This window comes from Papio anubis, chromosome 3 (assembly GCF_008728515.1).
Source record: "Papio anubis isolate 15944 chromosome 3, Panubis1.0, whole genome shotgun sequence".
Classification (NCBI taxonomy): Eukaryota; Metazoa; Chordata; class Mammalia; order Primates; family Cercopithecidae; genus Papio; species Papio anubis.
This window is the reverse complement of record NC_044978.1, coordinates 27,028,873-27,047,057: the sequence shown is the minus strand read 5'-3', so window position 1 is coordinate 27,047,057 and position 18,185 is coordinate 27,028,873. Positions and strand designations below refer to the sequence as shown.

Below are 18,185 nucleotides of genomic sequence, written 5' to 3'. Positions count from 1 at the left end.
ATATGATACTGATGCATGGCTGATGCAAAATAACTCCTTGCTGGGTGTATAATTTAATGAATAGATAAATATTAAGGGGAAAACCATTTTCTAATAGTGGGACATACTTAAATCGTGAGAAATATAATTGCTGAAAATAAAATCACCTTCTTCTTTCAAAATATAAGAGCTAAAAACAGGAATGCACATTATCTTCTGGCATTCTGATTTAGAAGTGTTTGAAGCTGAGGTACCAAGCTCAAATGTCTGAATGGAGTAGGAGCTTTTTTTTCGTACATTTTTTATACTATACTTTAAGTTCTGGGATACCTGTGCACAATGTGCAGCTTTGTTACGTAGGTATACACGTGCCATGGTAGTTTGCTGCACCCATCAACCCATCATCTACGTTAGGTATTTTCTTCTATTGCTAGTTTAATCCATGTTTGAAATACCAAATAACATAGCAGCCACAGCCCGTGATATGAAAAAGCAAAACAACAATTTAGTTACTGCTTTTTTTTTTTTTTATGTAAGGCAAATAACTGGTGAAACAGAAATTTTTATGGACTACAAGTTAGTCATTTTTCTCTCCAGAGTTCAGTCCATTGCCATACGGATACTACGATGGCACCAAATGGTATATATGATTATTGTAGCAATTCTGTGTTCATGTTCCCTGTGTTATACAAAGAACGTCTATATTTTCTTTGTCCCGTGCTACAGGAACTACATTTTCTCCTACACATATGTACTTTAAAAATATTTTCTATAATAATTTTTTGAAAGCCCAACACATGAATAAGGGATAAGGTTTACTGTAATCATTGTCTTATGATTTAATTGTAATATATAATTTTAAATGGCTCTGAATAGCTTGCTTTACTTTACAATGCTCAGTATATCAAGATGCATCTCTATTCTTGAAACAAATTCAGTTTATTTATCATTGTTAGAATAACAGCTCTTCTCATAAGGCACTTTTAGCTGATATGTACTTGGATATGAAATAGAACTAATGACTTCAGGCTAATACAGATCCAAATTTAAAAAAAAAATAATTCTAGCACTAGTCAACCTTTTTCAAAGAGGCATTTTGGATTTAATAGAGGCATGTTTCATTTCATCTAACATTAGTTCCATTTTCTATGCCATGGCTCAGGTGCCATCAAATAGGAAGATGACCAACAGGCAGACAGAAAGAGAGAGAAGGAGGGAGGAGGAATGGACAAATCATAAAATGGATAATTAACCCTTGAATTAATCCAAAATTGACAGCTGTGAATAAATGATAGTGCCTTGTTACAGTCAGAGACACTAAACACTTCAAGAGTTCAATAAATAATTTAGGTGCCTTTTTTTGCATAATGTTTCAGTAATAACTATTCAAGCACACTGCAGGTGGTATTTGATGTAAGTAAAATATTCATATCTACTCAGTTGTGACTTAATAATTGCACATACTTTAACACTGTAATTAGGAAAGAAGCAATTCAGCTTCTACACTTAAAAGATTCTAATTCTGCTACCAGACACAGTATGTATTTCTGATTTTCCCACTTTGAAAGAACTTTTTCACTTATTTAAACTGTAATATTGGCATTCTGCCCACTAGAAAGTCAAGGGGAAATTCATAAAGAATGTAATTTACTTTAATCAAAATTGCACAAAGACAGAAAATGAGAAAAAAAGAGAATGAATGAAAATGTGACATTGTGTTCATACATTTTAAATGCCAACAGTATAAAATCATACATTATAAGCATTGTATATTCTATTACATGTGTTTTTGGATGCACAATACAGTGGTTTATGAAGAATTTTCAAGCTGAGGAACTATTTCTATTTAATTTTTTTACATCAAGTAAGTTGAGGAAGTTAAGGGATAAGAACTTCTTACCTCCTTATATCTGCCTTCCAAGTGACTCAGCTGTAATACATTAGCAACATGGAAAAAGGCTGAGTTTTAGAATAAAATAGGATTACATTGAATTTAATTGATGCATTATATAGGATCGATTATAGAAAATGAATAGGCACATTTTAGGGTAATAATTTGGGGATACTGATGGAGTATGCTCTTCTCACTCCAGGCTCTTCTTTCAGATTTTTAAAGATGTAACTTTCAGAGAACTCTCAAAATTAACCAGACCAGTCAAATGCCAAATAATTGGTTTCTAAGTTAAAACAAAACAACCTGGCCGGGCGCGGTGGCTCACGCCTGTAATCCTAACACTTTGGGAGGCCGAGGCGGGCGGATCACGAGGTCAGGAGATTGAGACCATCCTGGCTAACACGGTGAAACACCGTCTCTACTAAAAATATAAAAAATTAGCCAGGCATGGTGGCGGGCGCCTGTAGTCCCAGCTACTCGGGAGGCTGAGGCAGGAGAATGGTGTGAACCCAGGAGGCGGAGGTGGAAGTGAGCCGAGATCCGGCCACTGCACTCCAGCCTGGGCGACAGAGCGAGATGCCTTCTCAAAAAAAAAAAAAAAGTGTGTGTGTGTGTGTGTGTGTATATATAGCAGAATGTTTTTGCTTCACCCCTTTCATGCCTTCAACCCCCCCCAACCCCCTCTCCAACTAAACAAAACAAAGCACAAAAACAAAAAGAATGGCGAGTTCTCATGGGCAGGGAGACTACCAACACTTTAACATTAAGGGGAATAGGAAAGCAAGCATCCATGAATTATTGAGTTGTTAAGGAAGGCAATATATGCTCACAGCTTGTCCTGATTCTCATGTAGCATTTAGGATAATGCAGGAGAACAGCTGACTTTATGAGGAGAATGTAACAGTAATTTATTTTGTTATTTTATATTATTTTATTTTATTCTTTTACAGTCTTTCACTTCTCTTATCTACTAATATAGGACTCGACAACTCAGAAGAACAAATTATTGTTACAGTTTGATGGAATGCAACATATGATGTATGAGAGGCATCTATCCGAAAACATTAAAAAAGAGAAATAGACATTTGTCCACTACTGATCAATAGATCAAGGAATAGTATTATAAGGAGGTGAGATATCAGGTTCCTGATTTCACTATCAGGTGTGAAGGAAAAGAATGAGTTTTTCTAACTTGCTTTTTTTTTTTTTTTTTTTTTGAGACAGAGATTTGCTCTTGTTGTACAGGCCAGAGTACAATGGTGCAATCTTGGCTCATGAAAACCCTCTGCCTCTGGGGTTCAAGTGATTCTCCTGCCTCAGCCTCCCAAGTAGCTGGGATTACAGGCACACGCCACCACGCCAGGCTAATTTTGTATTTTTAGTAGAGACGGGGTTTCTCCATGTTGGTCAGACTGGTCTTGAACTCCCGACCTCGGGTGATCTGCCCGCCTCAGCCTCCCAAAGTGCTGGGATTACAGGCTTGAACCACCATGCCCGGCCACTCCTGTAACTTTCTATTTGGAATTGCAGGTGGAAACTGCCGCCCATTGCCCACAAATACCAAGATGTGGCATTGACAGCCACCTAGAAATGTGAGGTGATGTGGGTGGGGTAGGGCCTCCATGATCCCAGTGGTGGTGATGCAGAAAGGGAACTGAGGACAATCCCAATGTCATCTGCTTTGACTTCAGCAGTATTTGGATGCACAATTGATATTAACAAATTTTTAACTAGGTCCAGAAATCATAACACAACAAAATGGACACTAACTGCATAGGTCCTGCCCTTAGTTACCTTACATCCATGTTGTCTTATGAAATAAGAATAAAGAGAAAAATTCTGTAAGATTGCACATTTACCCAGAAGAGACTGAGTTGGCCTAAAGTGGAAATAATTATGGACAGGAAGAAAAATTTACCTGTTAAGATTAACCTTTGTTCTATTCAGCCCTTGTTCTATTCCTTTTCCACTGCTCTTGAGAATAAATAACACTGCAGAACAGTGTATTACAGTGAATAAAATAATGGGCTCTGGGACTTCCGACTGCACAAGGAAGATTATCCATGTGCATTTACCTTTGCCTCCCCAAACCTTCATGAAACAGCAAAATAGAATTTAAAAGGTATAAAATTACAAATTCAGATAAAATAGGAGAGGTAAATATAAGACGTTAGTTATATTTCAGAAGACAAAAAGAAGATGGGGCTGAGTGTGGTGGCTCAGACCTCTAATCCCAGCACTTTGGGAGGCCAAGGCAGGAAGATCACTGGAGCCCAAGAGTTCAAGACCAGCCTGGGCAACGGCAAGACTGTCTCTACGAAAAATATTTTTTAGAAAAGTAGCCAGGTGTGGTAGTGTGGTCCCAGCCACTTTTGAGGCTGAAGCAAGAAGATCCCTTGAGCCCAGGAGTTGGAGGTTGCAGTGAGCTATGATCACACCAGTGACACCACTGCACCACTGCACTACAGCACTCCAGTCTGAGAGCCAGAGCAAGAGCCTGTCCAAAAAAAAAGAGGGATTTTAAAGAAAATAATCAGATTCAGATGAGACCCATTAATCGCAAATGTCAGACCGAGGCATTGTAGGAGTTTGGGCTGAAGTGTCACATATTCAGGCATAGGATTAGTAGTTTATTCTCTGCAGAAACTGAACAATACTTGCTTCTCTCTCATCGACATCAGCCACGCCAGATGGAAGGAGTGAGTTATGGAGTGAAAAACGGAGATTGGAGGCTTCTTCCTTCCAATCCACAGAATATTTCTAGCGAAGTATTGGCTCCTAGGGGAGGATGGAAAATTAGTCTTTAGCAAAGATGAGAGGCACCACAAAAGCTCTTTGGATATTAGCAAAGAAATGTTCTTTCAAAAATAGCCAGCTCTTTAACTCAGCAACGTCTCATCAAAATCCATCCATTTGCCTTGCCTCAGCAATGCAGCTTCCACTGAGCTTTTTTGATTTTTCGCACTTTACTTCTTAATGTGTATCTAAAGGTCACCATACATTTGTAGAACACATCTATTACTATAGAAACTGTGGGGTGGGGTGGGGGAGATAAGAGAATAAAAAGAAACAGTGCAGGAAACACGAGGTAAACTCAAATAAAAGCTATAACAATTGAATTTCCTGAAAAGGATTTGACACTCATAAAATAATAGGAAATTAATAAGGAAACCAATCTGAGATCAGGAAATAACTACTATTAGAAATGAAAAACAAAATCACTAAATAAAGCAAGCAGTGAAATGTTTAAAGACAAAATCAAGAAAACCTCTGAAAAAAATAAGAGATAAACAAAAATAGTTAAGAGAGCAAAATAAAAAGGAAAGAACATCAATATAAGAATTCCATTAATAGAATAGCAGAAGTTCTAGAAAGTGTAGACAGAGAGAGTTAAAAAGAGGACATTATCAAGGAAATAAAAGAAGGTGGCTGTGCCAAGTTCATTAGGATAAAAGAAGTCTTTCTTGGTATTCCATGTGGGAAGATTTTCAATACAGGAAATCTGAGATGTGCGCAACCCTTGAAAGGGATGAATACACAAAGGTAGATGGAGGAAAGTGGCCTAGAAGGAGGTGATACTCAGGAGCTCTCCAGGCATCCATTTTGAGTTTCCAGATTCTCCTGACCACCAACCAGTTTTACTATCCACTGCTCAAAGCTGGAAATTTCCAGAGAATATCTGGCACCTGAAAGGTTTTAATGAGTCTCTTGTTGAGTCTCAGCTGTGAAAGTTAGTCATCCTCAGAAGCTTTTCCAGGCAGCAAAGTCAAGTCCTCAGGGAGGTGCATTATTACTGCCGTTTTCTGTGCTTTGCAATCTTGAATGAGGTTCATCTCAAGACGACCGACTACCAAATGTGTGAATGTAACTGTCCTTGAAATATTGCTCACTGACAATTTCTGAATGACAACCACCTGGGGAAGGGGATTTTGGTAAATGGATTCCAGGCTTTTCTTCTGCAAAACAGAGGAGACCGTAAAAGATGGATGTGATGACATTACTTTGACTGTAGAAAATCCAGCATAGAAGTACCCAAAACTGAAGCACTTCTTTCTCCAATTTCAAAGTGTCCAAGCATTTTTTCAGCACCACAAATGAAAAAGGCCCACACCAAACCACACCAATGATACCAAAAGAAAATATTAGAACTTCAAAATAAAAAGAAGATACAAAAAGTTTCTAAAGAGGGGGAAAGAAACCTATCTTAAAACAATAACAACACTAAAGAATCAGAATGATATTGGATTTCTTAAAGGCAGCAATATATGATGAAGGATAAGGCAGCACTGCCTTTAAAATTCTGGTATAAAGTGAATTTAACCTGGAAAGATACATTCAATCAAGATGTCAACCATGGAGAAAATTAAATTAAAGATATTCTCAGTTAGCAAGTACTCAGATAAACTGTATGCTTTTTACTCTATTAATTTCCTGGTAGTCCCTTGGGAAATACTCTTGAAAAATGAAGAGCTAAGAAAAACAGAAAAAAAATGTATGATATTTAAGAAGCAACACATACATCGTAGGAGAGTCTGTGGATACTTGTGTAACAGTGCTTGGGACAAAACAGTCCAGAGTGGAGCAGAAAGATAGAAAGGTAAATTATCGAGGGAAGGATATTTCTGGGGGAATGGGAATGCACAATTAATAAATCAAGAAAAATAAGTTTAGACACACAGATTACAAAATAAGGGAAAGATTTTAAAAGTTTAACAAGTTTAAAATAAAAGAAAAGTAATCATTCGTAGTATATCAGTCTTTGTGAGGATGTAAATTATACAGACACTATAAAAAAAACAGTATGGAAATTTCTCAGAAAAATCAAAAAAGAACTACTATACTATCCAGCAGTTCTACTACTGGGTACTTAGCCAAAGGAAAAGAAATCAGTATATCAAAATGATATTTGCCCTACCATGTTAATCACAGCACTATTCACAATGACGAAGCTGTGGAATCAACCTAAGTGTTCATCAAGGGATGAATGTATAAAGAAAATGTGTCATATAATTTCCATTCTGTTTACACAATGGAATACTATTCAGCCACATAAAAGAATGAAATTCTATCATTTGCAGCAACCTGGATGTACCTGGGGGACATTATTTTAAGTGGAATAAGCTAAGCACAGAAAGACAAATATTGCATGTTCTCACTCACAAATGTGAGCAAAAGGTGGATCTTATACGGAGGTAGAGAGTAGAATAATAGACACTTGAGGCTTGAAAGGAGGTATGTGTGTTGGGGGTTGTTAGAGGAGGGAATAAAGAGACATTGATTAATGGGAATAAACACACAGTTAAATGGAAGGAGTAAATTCTAATGTTCAATACCACAGTAGAATGAATATAGTTAGCAACAATGTATTGTGTATTTACAGATGAGGAAACAAAGGCACAGAATTTAAGAGACTTGCCCACGGTCTCATAAACAGTAAGTAAGTGGTGGAGCCAGGATTCAAATCTTGGGAGTCTAGATGAAGAAGTGACAATCCAATACACTGTGCACTGTGCTTTGAACCAGTATTAATCTGAACATCTCTTCTCTGAAGACTCTTTCCTCTATGTTCTTTACCTGCACAGTCCTGCAGGACAAGGGTACTGACTGATTTCAGACTCATTCTCTCTTTCCTCCTTGCTCCTCCTGACACTGACAATCTTCAGCTTGTCCTCATTCCCATTGCCATTGCATCATTTTTCACCTTCACTTCGGAGCTACCTCATACTCATTCCTTATCTCTCCATTTCCAACCCAGCCTCTTTGCTGACACCAGAATTAGCCCCTTCATGTGATCTCATTTCTCACATTGTCTTTGCTTTTAATATTATTATTATTATTTTGAGATGGCGTCTCGCCCTGCTGCCCAACCTGGAGTGCAGTGGTGTGAACTTGGCTCATTGCAACCTCTGTCTCACAAGTTCAAAGAGATCCTCCTGCCTCAGCCTCCCAAGTAGCTGGGATTACAGGCATATGCCACAACTCCTGGCTAATTTTTGTATTTTTAGTAGAGGTGGGGTCTCACCATGTTGGCCAAGCTGGTCTCAAACTCCTGATCTCAAATGATCCACCAGCTCTAAGTCCTTGCTGAAACCTTATTTCCCCCAGATCGTTAACAGCCAGTGACTGAGTACACAGGCCAGTTCCTCAGAGAGGAGGGATTTGTTTAATGAACAGCTTTGGGCTGGCCAAAGTCTGCAACTGTTCTTCCTGGATCTCTCTTCCTTCTCTCTCAACTTCACAGGGAGGTCAGATGTACATTTCCTTTCTTCTCTGAATCTCTCTCCACTTTCCTGCCTGGGCGTTTCCTCCAAATGATCTTTTTCAGATCTAATTCTACTATGTCATCTGTTTCTTGGAGGACTCAAATAGTACACTGTTATCTTGAGAAAAAATGTTTTTTATTTAAATGTTTGTTTCCTAGGACAAATTATGGTAGTTTGCCTTTAAGGAGCAGTTGACAAATCAATCATGGTCTCTTATAAAACTTGAGTACAGGGTAATTATTATTGAAATTTAGATTTATTTAGGTATTTATTGGGTATGTCATAGACCATTTGTACTGTAACAACAAAACACCTGAGACTAGGTATTTTTTGTAAGAGATAGGGTTTTGCTCTGTCACCCAGGCTGGAGTGCATTGGTGCCATCATGACTCACTGCAGCCTTGACCTCCTGGGCTTAGGTGATCCTCCCACTTCAGGTTCTCAAGTAGCTGGGACAATAAGCACACACCACCATGCCTTGTTAATGTTTTAACTTTTTGTAGAGATGGGATCTTACTGTGTTACCTAGGGTGGTCTTGACCTCCTGGGCTCAAGCAATCCTTTCACTTTGACTTTCCGAGATTCTGGGATTATAGACGTGAGGCACCATGCCTGGACTTGGGTAAATTTTAAAGAACTGGAATGGAATGTATTTCTCACAGTTCTGGAAAACTTTGGACTTTGGAAAGTCCAAATTCAAGTCACTGGTAAATTCAGTGTCTGGTGAGGGATCTTGTGTCTCCTTCTGAGAAGGTTCCTTGTTGCTGCATCCCCCAGAGAGGACAAACACTGTGCACTCACATGGCAGGAGGGACAGAAGGGCATGGGAGCACTACCTTCAACATCAAGCTCTTTCATAAGTGTGCTCATCCCACTCAAGAAAGTGGAACCCTTATGACTTAATCACTGCTGAAAGGCCACATTCCTTAATCCTGTTGCATTGGGGATTCAGTTTCAACATGAGTTTTGGACACAATATCCTCATTCAAACCGTATCATGAACCAAAGTATTTTAGTCTTCTCTTAAAAGTATTTGTTTTGTGTCTGTGTGAAAAGACAATCATCATAAACATAAGTAATTATCTAATGCTCTAAATTTATTGTTTCCAGTGAGTAGTATTCTTTCTGATATAAAGAAAAGAAAATCTAATTTAAAACAGCTCTTTCAAAATTATTAAATAAATGTATTAACTCATGCACCTGAAAAATCTAGAGTTGTCATTAGACATAGCTGGATTCAGAAACTCAAAAAATTCATCTAGGCCTAGTCTTCAAGTTTTCATATGCAAATTCTATTTTCTTACTGGTTCTGATATTTCCTCTGGTCCTTGGTTTGTTTTTACGCATATCGTGGACATGCATCACCAGCAGATCTGGGCTAACATCCTTTCTTCTGAACAGCTCTCAGAGGCAGGAAGCAAAGGGGAGTCATAGGGTTGGTGAGATAGAGAGATAAAGAGGGAGAAAAATTAAAAAACAGATATCAGGCAAATCTTAGTATGGCTAAGGATTAGTTCTAATTGAGCCAACTTGGGTTACCCACCAAATGTGCAGACCAGCAGCTGTGGCTGGGGGAATTAAATGTTCTGTGTTTCTGGGTCTGATTTTTATGCCATCTGAATATGTCAGTTAACTGAATTTCTTAAGGAATAGATAGACCTTACGTCAGAAAAATCAATCAAATAAAAATTAGCAAAAAATAAGTAAATCAGATTTTTCACTTTTGGTAGTAACAGCATCAACAACATTTAATAAATAAAAATAAAATATATGTGAAATTGTAGTGCTTATATTCATTACTATAGCAATCTTACACATTATATGCTTAAAATATTATACTGGAATAATTTCATATAAATAATGTATTTCCACCACATTATATAACATACATTATATTACTTGAGTGAATATGTATATATGGAGAATTAATGAACTGTTCTAGACATAGAAAAGTTAATTTTATTCACATTAGAATAGTTTTGATATAGATACCTAGTAACACCCAACTGAAATACGGATCATCCTAATCTTTATGATATACCTACATCTTGTAATTTAAACAGAGAATAATAATGTGGAGTTTCCAAATTGTCCAAACAAAGCTTTAAAAAAATGTATGGGTGGACAAATAAATCAACAATTTATTGCTAAATATACCTGTTCTCATCTATGTAGCTAAATAGCTGCCTCAAACACTAGAAAAGTCTTATAATATCAAGGATTAGAGCCATCAAGCTTGGGAATATTTGAAGCAAATTTATTCACAAGACACAAAAAAGGAATCATTCATAGGAATCTGAACACAACAAAAAAATGGACTGTTACGCTTTATTTAGTCACTGCTTAATAAATGGCAAGTTTTGTAAGGTCAGCAGTATGTTGCTGACTTTCATCAGTGTCTTATGTTGGCTACGGACTGTCCTCTGACCCATGGAGCTTAGGGCTCCACTGAGCATCTACCTGTTATTCATTCCACTGTTATTGATTCCACTCATCTATTTGCTGTTCCAAGAAACCATAAGTGTTCATGGTTTAGTGTGTTCTCCTTCTTCTGTGCTCATAACCTTGTTTTTCTATGTTTGTCCTTATATCTTAATTTAAAAAATTAAAATTCTGAATGGTATAGGTCAAAATTAGCTTGAGAATTTAGTCAACCGACATGTTATTATGATTTGGTATAAAGTTGATATTATAAATCAATACAAGAAAGGCTTGTTTTGATGCCTGCCAAATCTCTGGCTATGAAGGCTGATCATTCAGCCACAGTTGTTCTTGTTCTTCAGAACCAAAAATAAATCCTACTTTCAGGACCAAAATGAACCTTCTGATTCCATTCTAATCAACTACCATTGTCCTGGATTCTCCAGAGCTCCATCAGAATTTGGAGGAAAGAACGAAAAGCATACTGGTGGGTCATCTACTTTGCTTTGAAAGAATGAAGTAAACCTGGGGAGAATTGTGCATTTAATTTTCATTCTCCTTCTCAACAAAGAAAGAAACAAATAAAGAAAGGTAGAAAAGAGAAAAGAAAAAAGAAAGAATAAAAGAGAGAAAAAAAGAGAGAAAGAAAGAGAAAAAAGAGAGAAAAGGAAAAGGAAGGAAGGAAGAAAGGAAGGAAGGAAGGAAGGGAGGGAGGGGGAAAGAGAGGAAAGGAAAAAAGGAAGGAGGAAACAATTGTGCTGTCATCAGGAGATCAGTTAGCTTTGGGATGCATGTTTTTATAATTCCTTTGAATAAGAAAGTTTTCCTTTGGAAAAATACTCAGTGTAACAAAGATAGTGACTTTTAGGACCATTATTTCAAATGCTGAAAAAAAGAGCAAGCAACACACAAAAAAAGCAAATGAAAATTTCCCCAAATTTAATTACTTATACTGAGATAGAGTTAGTATTAGAGTTTTTGCAAAAGTCTAAATTTCATGTAGAAAATGTGTTAGCCGCCGGGCGCCGTACCAAGCCTGGAAATCCCAGCACTTTGGGAGGCCGAGACGGCTGATCAACAGGTCAGGAGATCGAGATTCATCCTGGCTAACACCGGTGAAACTTCGTCTCTTCAAAAAATACAAAAATAGTCATGCTGTATGGCTTCAGGTCCCAACTACTCCTCGGGAGGCTGAGGCAGGATGCGGGAGGCGGAGCTTGCAGTGAGTCAGAGATCCGGCCACTGCATCCAGCCTGGGCGGCAGAGCAAGATCACCTCAAAAAAAAAAAAAAAAAAAAAAAAGAAAATGTGTTGTTCAAAGTATATGTACAAGTTTCAACTGTCAAAGAAGAAAAAAAACAGTTCTTATATGCAGGAAAATAATTTTTTAAAATTACAATCTGTTTATTAGAAAAAATGTATGGTAGATGAGTGCACAAGATATAAGACAGGCCTTGGCATCATTCATAATGAGTTAAAATCATTATAAATGCATAAATGCCATGATTTATTAGTATGAAATTTTTGGGTAATTGAGAAGAGCATTTTGTACAGAAAGGTATATTTTGCATTTTGACTACTTTAGACTTTTAGAACAATTATTGATATTTTTGTAATTCTTCCTTAATTTTTAAATTAATTTATATATTTAATGTTAGACTAGCATATTTTACATGTAAATATTAAGAAAGTCTTGGATGCATGTTTAGTTTTATTTTGAAGGATAATTAAGTATTGTGACAGTAAAAACTAATCTGGGACTTAAAGTAAAAAACATCAACTTGGGCCTGCAAACATAAAAATCAAGCATGGCGTTAATAAGAATGTGATAATGAACAAAGATAAAGTCAGCTGCTAAATTAACAGGAAACTTCTCCTGCCAAGGTTATGCTACAGTTTTAAAATGTCATAGCAACCCTTATCTTTGAGGCACTTACACTGCCCTCACACTGACATATCCAGTTACAATTCATTGATCATGACTTTTGAGCACAAATCAGAAATATCCTGTTGCTAAACTGCCCTCACCTGATGACAACAATCAATCCAGAACTGTTTTCTCATCTTGCCTCAGAAAAACCAACTATTCCAGTGTGAATTCCCACCTTCACATCCTACTCAGAGTGATTCAACTCAAGTCTATGTTTTGCAAAAAAACTCCCTAGCTCATCTTTCTGAGAGGCATCCTCCAGTTAGTTCGGAGTTACCTGCCATGTTAAAGAAAACTAGTAAACCTCACTTAGTTGAACTACTGGTTTAATCCTTGGCTCCCTTTAACTCTCTCACACCAACAATTCACAACTCTATTAATTTGCTGTATTTTATTTGCTTTATAAGTACTCTAAGTTGACTAATAAAGCCTATCAAAAAAAGTCTTATAAAACTAATAACATTATGCTGATGATTCAGGCCTCTTAAATGTTTATAATGACCGCTTACAGCATTTTTAGAATTACTATATAAAATCACATTTTAAATCAGTTTCTCAATTAAGCATTTTAAATTGGAATCATAACATTAATCTCTTTTCCTTTTTAGGTGAATTATTTTTAAATATTGCAAATACTTTTAGAAGAACATATTTTTCTGTAACACAATCATCACTACTATTGATTTGTTTATTTTTCTATTTAAATGCAGTTTTTTTGTGCTAAAATATTCATGCAACAAAGAAATTGCTGAGTTATAAGAAGACTAATTTTGAGTGAATAAAGATAGTCAGATGATATGTTTGTGGTTATTGTTGAAAGCAACTTTCCTCCACTTCTTTATTGATGTATGTCAAACATAAAGACAATTGTGTGGATCCTAAGTACACAACTTAATGAATTCTCACAAAGTCCATGTGCCCATATAACCAGCACACAGAACAAGAAATAGTATTATCAGCACCAAGTGGAAGGTGCTTTATAAACTTCCCAGTCAATATTCTTCAGAAGAAACAATTATATTGACGACCGTTATCATAGTTGTTTTTTGTTTTTGTTTTTGTTTTTCTGGTTTTGAACTTAAATAGAATCATGCAGTATGAGGTCACCCTCTCTATTAGCTTAGGTTTCCTATTGACCACAAAATTTGCTTAAGTTGCAGTACACGATTGCCTTCAATACTGATTGGACCCACTGAGCCCTGTTTGCAGATGTAATAATAGGAATTTCATAACTTTGAAACCTTTGGTCAGCTTTGCTCTCAAATATCACATAAGTCATATCACTATGAAATGCTTTTCTACTATGAGAAGCATGCAATTCTGCTGATTAGACTGTACATAAATTTTCATGTGGCATCAGTTGGACTTGCATTTTACAATTCCTTTTGATATACTTAAATATCTTCTAATTGGATTCTCTGTAGTTCTCGAAACTTTATCCATCCTGGGGCCATAGTTCTAATATTAGTCTACTGAGTTTCTTAGGCAAGTTTTCTTCTCTAACTTTCAGTTTCTTTCTCTGTAAAAACAGTTAAAAATAGTACAATAGGGTGGCTGTTTGATTAATATTGAAAAAGCTAATTTACATAAGCACTTATTACAGTGCCTAGCCCACCACATACACTCAGCAAATAGTTTTGTTATTGAGAATGATATCCTTCATTCCCTCATTAAAACATTAAGAAATTTTGTATTTTCGGTAGAGATGGGGTTTCGCCATGTTGGCCAGGATGGTCTCAATCACCTGACCTCAGGTGATCCACCTGGCCCAGCTACTCAGGAGGCTGAGGCAGGAGAATCGCTTGAATCTGGGAGGTGGAAGTTGCAGTGAGCTGAGATCATGCCATTGCACTCCAGCCTGGGTGACAGAGTGAGACTCTGTCTAAAGAAAAAAAATTAAGAATTTATTATTGAATTAAAAGATAATTATGCATTCCAAATGTAATGTTAATTATCTTATTTTTTCTAATAGCTTTAATTAAAATTGCCTAAGCAAGTAAATATAATTTACATATGCCCTGATATTTTGCTGACATAGAAATTAAAGTTGTACCTTATTCCATTGTTAAGGGAAAATTACATAGAAAGTAGAGATACTTTTTGTATGTATTGCTTAACTGAATAGCATTGTGCAAACATTGTGCTTTGTTTAAAGCTCTTTATCCAAAGCTACAGCCCAAAGTAAAAAGATTTGTAGTTTTGAATATATTTCTTTGAGTCATAAAAAAGATTAAATGCAAAAAAATGAGCAAATCACTTACTAAAATAAATTATAAACAGAAAATAAATGAAAATTATGCACCCAACCAACAGTGAAGCAACTAAATATATAAAACAAATGTTAAAGAATGAGAAGGAAGAGACAGATTGCAATACAATAATCACAGGGGACTTCGATTTACCACTTTCGATAATGGACAGACTAGCCAGACAAAAATTAATAAGAAAACATTAGACTAGAAGAATACTTTAGATCAAATGCACCTCACAGACATAAACAGAACATTCATTCCAACAGCAAAATTCTTCTCAAGAGCAGACAAAAAAAATTTCCAGGAAAGATCATGTTAGGACAGAAGTCAAGTCTTAACAAATTTAATAAGATTAAATTCATATCAAGTAAATGGTGTTGAGAAAACTGGATATCAGTATGAAAGGAATAAAACTGGACTTTTATCTAATACCATATACTCACAAATTTTAAAGAATCAACTCAAAATATATTAAGGACTTAATTAAACATTAGACTTCAAGCTATAAGAGTACTAGAAGGAAACATAGGGGGAAAAAATACATGAAATTGGTCTGAGCAATGAGTTTTTAGGTTTGACCCCAAAAGTGCAGGCAATAAAAACAAAAATAGACAAATGAGATTACAACAAAACCAGAAACTTCTACATAACAAAGGAAACAATAAACTCCGTCAATTGTTGAAGAGACAACCTACAGAGTGGGAGAAAATATTTGCAAGCTGTATATCTGATAAGAGATTAACATCCAAAATGTATAAAAAACTCAAACTACTCTATAGAAATAAACAAATAATCTGATTTAGAAATGGAGATGCTCTTATACTTAGAAAATGCTAAAGACTCTTCTGAAAAACACTTATGTTTGATAAATTAATTTAGTAAACTTTCAGGATATAAAATCAACCTGCAAAAATCAGTGGTATTTCTCTATTCCAATAACAATCAAGCTAAGCTTAGAACCAAATTAAGATGGCAATTCCATTTACAGTAGCTAAAAAGAAATTATATACCTAGGAATATATGTAACTAAGAAGATGAAAAATTTCTACTAGGAAAACTGCAAAATGCTGATGGAAGAAAGTGTACATGCCAAATAAATGAACAAACATCCCATGCTCATGAATTAAGATAATTAATATCATTAAAATAACCAAACTGCTCAAAGAAATCTACAGATGCAATACAATCTTTATTAAAATACCAACATCATTTTTCACAGAATTAGAAAAAACAATTCTAAAATTCATATAGAACCAAAAAGGGACCCAAATAGCCAAAGCTATTCTAAGCAAAAGAACAAAGCTGGAGGCATCATATTACCTGACCTCAAGTTACACTACAAAGCTATAGTAACCAAAACAGCATGACACTGGCAAAAAAAAAAAAAAAAAAAGCAAAGTCGAATAGAACAGAATAAAGAACCCGGCGGGGCGGGGGGGAATGCTGATTATCTATCTACAACCAACTATTCTTTAAAAAAGTGAACAAGACCATCTACTGGGGCAAGAGCATGCTTTTGAATACATGGTACTGGGAAAATTTAATTGCCATATACAGAAGAACAACACTGGACTCCTATCTCTCACCACATACAAATATCAACTCAAGATGTATAAGACTTAAATGTAAGACCTGAATTTGTAAAAATACTAGAAGAAAATCTTGTGGACATTGGTCTAAGCAAAGAATTTATAGCTAAAACCTCAAAAGCACAAGCAATGAAAATGAAAATAGACAAGTGAGGCTTAATTAAACTAAAAGGCTTCTGCACAGCAAAAGACATAATTAACAGAGTAAACAGGCAACCTACAGAAAGGGAGAAACTATGTTCAAACTATGCTTCCAACAGAAAACTGACATTCAGAATTTACAAGCAACTCCAATAATTCAAGAGCAACAACAACAAAAATTCAATAATTGCATTAAAAAGCGAACAAAGGACATGAATAGACATATTTCACAAGAAGACATACAAATGGCTAAGTATTTGTAAAACTGCTCCAGATCACTAATCATCAGAGATATGCAAATTAAAAACACAATGATACAACGTTATACACCAGTCCGAATGCATATTATCAAGAACACAAAAAATAACAGACGTTGGTCAGGATGTGGTGAAAAGGGAATGCTTATACACTGTTGGTGGAAAGTAAATTAGAAAAACTCTATAAAAAACAATTTAAAAATTTCTCGAAGAACTAAAAATAGAACTAGCATCCAACCCAGCAATCCTGCCACTGGGTATCTATCTAAAGGCTAATAAATCTTTATTTATTTATTTATTTTGAGACGGAGTCTCGCTCTGTCGCCCAGGCTGGAGTGCAGTGGCTGGATCTCGGCTCACTGCAAGCTCCGCCTCCCGGGTTCACGCCATTCTCCTGCCTCAGCCTCCCGAGTAGCTGGGACTACAGGCGCCCACCACCTCGCCCGGCTAGTTTTTTGTATTTTTAGTAGAGACGGGGTTTCACCGTGTTAGCCAGGATGGTCTCGATCTCCTGACCTCGTGATCCGCCCGTCTCGGCCTCCCAAAGTGCTGGGATTACAGGCTTGAGCCACCGCGCCCGGCCTAAGGCTAATAAATCTTTATATCAAAAAGATACCTACACTGGTATGTTTATCGCAGCACTGTTCACAATAGCAAAGGTAGGGAATTAACCTAAGTGTCCATTAATGGATGACTGGAAATAGAAAATATAAATACTAGTCAAAAATAAAAAAGAATGAAATAATGTCTTTTGCAGCAACATGGATGGAACTGAAGGCCATTATCTTTAGTGAAATTACTCAGAATCAGAAAGTCAAATACAGCATATGGTCACTTATAAGTGGTAGCCAAGTAATGTGTACACATGAACATAAGGTGTGGAATAATAGTTGTTGGAGATTCGGAATGGTGGACGCAGGGGAGGAACGTGAGGGATGAGAAATTACCGAATGAGTAAAATGTATGTCATTTGGGTGACTGTTACACTAAAAACTCAGACTTTACCACTGCAGAATATGCCTATGTAACAAAACTGTACTTGTACCCCTAAAATTTATACAAATAAATAAATACTTTTAAAAGGGCAAGAAAAGAATAGATATTTCTCAAAAGAAGACATACAAATGGCTAATATACATACAAAATGCTCAACATTGCTATTCTTTGGAGAGAGGCAAATTAAAAGCAGAATGAAATATCACTTCACACCTATTAGAATGACTATTATCGAGAAAATAAAAAAATAAGAAGTGTTGGTGAGGATGTAAAAAAAGGGGAACTTTTGTATACTGTTGGTCAAAATGAAAATTGGGACAGCCATTATTGACAACAGTATGGAATTTCCTCCAAAAATTAAAATATAATTACTGTAAGAGCCAACAATTCAGTTTCTGGGTATTTTACCAAAAGATCTGAAATCAGTATGTCAAAGAGATACTTGCACTCCCATGTTAATTGC

At 36.1% G+C, this 18,185-nt stretch overlaps 1 long non-coding RNA gene across 1 annotated transcript in view; it reads right to left on the bottom strand.

Moving 5' to 3' along the window:
- Positions 1-4,385: 4,385 nt before the first annotated feature.
- LOC103884740 overlaps positions 4,386-18,185 on the bottom strand; it is a 39,257-nt gene continuing 25,457 nt past the window's right edge. Inside the window, exons 4-5 of the long non-coding RNA XR_647481.4 lie at positions 9,441-9,539; positions 4,386-4,651 (exon numbers count right to left, since the gene is read on the bottom strand). This is a non-coding gene — a long non-coding RNA (uncharacterized LOC103884740). The remainder of the gene's footprint in view (positions 4,652-9,440; positions 9,540-18,185) is intronic.